Source organism: Lepisosteus platostomus, chromosome 2, assembly GCF_059453375.1.
Source record: "Lepisosteus platostomus isolate fLepPlt1 chromosome 2, fLepPlt1.hap1, whole genome shotgun sequence".
NCBI lineage: Eukaryota > Metazoa > Chordata > Actinopteri > Semionotiformes > Lepisosteidae > Lepisosteus > Lepisosteus platostomus.
The window spans coordinates 49,262,998-49,266,692 of record NC_142612.1 but is presented as its reverse complement, the minus strand read 5'-3'; the positions used below and the strand labels follow the sequence as shown (position 1 = coordinate 49,266,692).

The 3,695-nt window shown below is 35.2% G+C and overlaps 2 long non-coding RNA genes across 3 annotated transcripts; both read right to left on the bottom strand.

Annotated features, from left to right (window-relative positions):
• Window positions 1–954: 954 nt before the first annotated feature.
• Window positions 955–2,002, bottom strand: LOC148676414 (uncharacterized). Of its 2 annotated transcripts, XR_015940883.1 has the most exons (4): window positions 1,710–2,002; window positions 1,488–1,592; window positions 1,309–1,380; window positions 955–1,089 (listed from the first exon to the last, which is right to left on the bottom strand). It is a non-coding gene; the product is annotated as an uncharacterized LOC148676414 (long non-coding RNA). The 2 variants fall into 2 exon arrangements; XR_015940884.1 differs by lacking the exon at window positions 1,309–1,380.
• A 2-nt stretch (window positions 2,003–2,004) lies between these two features.
• Window positions 2,005–3,257, bottom strand: LOC148676413 (uncharacterized). Its single transcript, XR_015940882.1, has 3 exons — window positions 2,887–3,257; window positions 2,262–2,463; window positions 2,005–2,111 (listed from the first exon to the last, which is right to left on the bottom strand). It is a non-coding gene; the product is annotated as an uncharacterized LOC148676413 (long non-coding RNA).
• Window positions 3,258–3,695: the final 438 nt, after the last annotated feature.

The window sequence follows — 3,695 nt, the reverse complement described above, 5'->3', positions numbered from 1 at the left end:
CTACACCACAGTGAGAATATAATATCATACCAGCAGGTTTTGATTGTCCATGCTGTCAAGTGCTTGCTCGTATGTACAGAACTCTTCCATTGTGGTCAGCCTCCTGATGTGGAATTGGGAGTCCACCGGTTCCGTGGACCTACCCAAACACCTCAATTCATCCCTCATCTCTATCAGGAGGCCCAATACCCGCTTCTGAAACTCTGAAATAATTTACATTTTATGTCAGCATTTAAAAGGAATTGGGTTAGGATTTTCTTACACTATTGTCACATTAGCATTACTGTAGTGTTGCTAATGTGCTACATGCAATTTATAATCTTAAAAATAAAAAATGCCCACATCTGTAGTTCATTTTAACTGTACTTACTTCCTTCTGAAAGAGGATATCTCTCTCTCTCTTCTCTTCTGGTCTGGACATGGTCTTCTGCCTGGGAGACTGAAAAGAATTCAGTTATGGAAAACATTTACTTTATCACATAACTTAATATTTCAATTTAGTCATTTAGTTTGTCATTGAACTAGGATTCTATAAACAATGTCAATTAAACTCCATTGGTGTATTTATTAAAAACATAGCTTCAATTTTGAATATGTTTGTGTCGTTTGTAGCATTGTGGTAAAACACAACATATTTTTATTTTGTATACGAGCCTAAACATAATTAAAATACATTCTGTGTAAAAGTATAATATGGGTAGATTTATTTATTACTTTATACAATAAAAAATACAAACTTTTTGACATTTCTGCCATCTGGCCAATCCTAGAAATACTAGAAATAAAAAAGTTAACAATAATCTCATACCTATCAAATCTATCATTTGCAGAGGGATCATAAACTATTCTTAAATGTAATAATTTAATAAATATGATAAGTAATGTACTATTGTTCATGTCTACAAAGCCTTGTGTTAAAACATTTATAAAGCCTTATTTCCTCACCTGATCGAGATGAGGGAGAAGGGGAGGGTGAGTGGGAAGCTTAGGAGGCATGGTGACTCTGGGGTTCGGTTGAAGACTTTGGTCTTATAACTTGCTTAGGACTTCGAACTTTGCGTGGTGAGGTCACAATTTGGACTACCTGGGCTGTTAATATAATATCGCAGATTTATTTAATATTTAAGTATGGAGGTAAAATGTTCACCAGTCCAATAATCTTTTAATATAATTCGCTTATGGTCGACAGTTCTCCAGACTTAGGAAAGTACAGTGACATAACCTCAGACGTAATAAAAAAAAATTAACTTGTGAATTTCATCTCAATTTCATAGAGTAATTAGATGTAGGCAAAAAATGTAGTAATACCTTCAGGAATGTTGAAGCCAGAACTCGGCACCGTTTTTTTCCTTGGGGAGGTTCTCACCTTTGATGGTTGGGCTTCAATAACATACAAAATGGTGTTTACTTGTCTTTAAATATGATTGATGATGGTTATCTTCTAAGTACATTAAGAAAACATTTTAACTTTAATTCCAATAACCTACCCTTAAGCGTACTTGAACAGCTGAGTGAGCTCTGGGAGACACTCTTCCTAGGAGAGAATCTCAGTTTGGGGGGTGGCACTGGCAGCTTCGGTGGCTTCTTCTTTTCTAAACAGAAAAAATATGGCAGGAAAATATTTCATATTAAATTAAATTATTTAATCAACTTGATCTGTAATTTTTTACAATAAATTTATTTCCTTTATTTTGTGAACTTTGACTTACTTGGAGTAGCAGCATCAGAATCAAAGTCTGTAATATAATAGAAAATTATCATATTTCAATATAATACTGAAAATTAGTTTAACATAGAATAAGCTAACCAAAATTTTTAGCAATTTCCATTATCAACAAATCTGATAAGATTTTTAACATTTTCATACAGAACACCTTTCAAAATGACTTATTTTAAAGAGTTGTAAAAAAAATCAATAACAAGGTACAAGCTAAATGAGGCATCAGTTGATATTAAGAACTGTTTAAAAATATAGCTATTGAGATTGTTACTTTTACATACCATCAACACCCGCTTCTTACTTTTGCGTTTTGGATTGGGTGTCTCATCCTCGTCTTCAGCATCCGTAACAGAGGTGGTTAAATCAAAGTGATCACACTCTGATTTCTTGTCTACAAATAATTATATTTACATTACATATGATCAAATATGAAAAAGGTATTGTTGCACTAATACATGTACATAGACAGTTACTGTAAATATTCAATCGGAATTTATAATAATTAACAGGAATTTGCTCTTATTTTCAAAGAAAGCTATACCTGATGTATGTTTAACTTTAATGAGCTTGAAGGTAACCCAAGTATCTTTATTAGGGTTGGCCTTCTCTTTGTATAGTTTTGTGGCCTGCTTTGGATCATTCGGCCACCACACATACTCTCTTCGGGCATCCACCCATTTTGAGGGCAAGAGTCCCTCAACCTCCCCCTCCTGCTCTATCCAAACAGCGCGTGTCCACATCACCTGAAACAGACATACACATTTTAATTTTGAGTCTTAATTCAGATTTTGGTGCTGATTACTAAACTTGTGTTCGCTTATAATGATTATACTCAATAAAAACACATAATTCAATAATAAACATTCTGCTTTATTTATATATTTGTAGTTAGATGGTATTTACTACATGCAATTCCTCACAAACTTTAAAATTTAAACTTCACCATGAGAAAAGAGCAGACTGAAGCATCCTGTGTGAATCAAAGTTGCAACTTCTTCATGGAACAGGATTATGTTCTATGCCATGAAGAAGAGAGAAAAGGACATAACCAGCACCATATGGGAGACACACTACTTTTCTGTGCAACTCTTTTACAGAGAGGAATTTCTCCCTTGCATGCACCTCCAGACTATTAACATATACAATATTAAGCAGTTGTAACTCACATGGTTCAGTGAAGAAGTTACAAGTCTGAGTCTGTCGTACAACATCACATAGAAGACTTCTGTCTGCTCTTTTCTCCTTCACAAATGCAAAGTCCTCATTATCCAACAGGAAACAGCAGTCTTTTTGTCTTGACGAAATATACATCCGTGAACCAGATGCTTCACAGTTGCTCTGAACTCTTTCCTTCTCCTTCATTCTCTTTACTACTTGAGCTATAGGGTTATGACTGTTCCGCACTAGTTTCTTCAAGGACTGTAAAAAGTTTTCAAATGGGAATGCAGATACATAATTTAAGGAACAATTAAATTGTACCACATCCTGATGTAGATGTCTCAAACTGTGCACATTATATATAACAAATGTTGGTCCATACAAATGCTGGGCATTGTCAACAAAGGTATCAAGCAGTTTTTGGGCACAGTTGAGATAGGCATTTCTCTTTTTTTCGTCCGAGTCCAACATAATGGAAAGAGCAACTGTTAGCATCAGAAAATGGGTGTATAGTTCCTTTGATACAACATTACGAAGCACAATGGGGCCTGTATACAAAAGGAACTGGCGGAACTCTGTAGCCTTCCATCTGTGAAGCTCTGAGAGGGATCTTGGCTGTCTTGCAAATTCCCCAGGCATCTTTCTGCTAAGAATTTCCAAATTGTCAGACATTTATTTCCTCTGCCTGACAGACAGTCGACATTTAGGTGGTCCTTGCTTTAAGAAAATAAGAATTATTTTGCCAACACCAAGACAAGCTAGATGCATGTAGTCAAGGGAGAATTGGCTTATGCACCCAATTCCAGCAGCAGCTAAG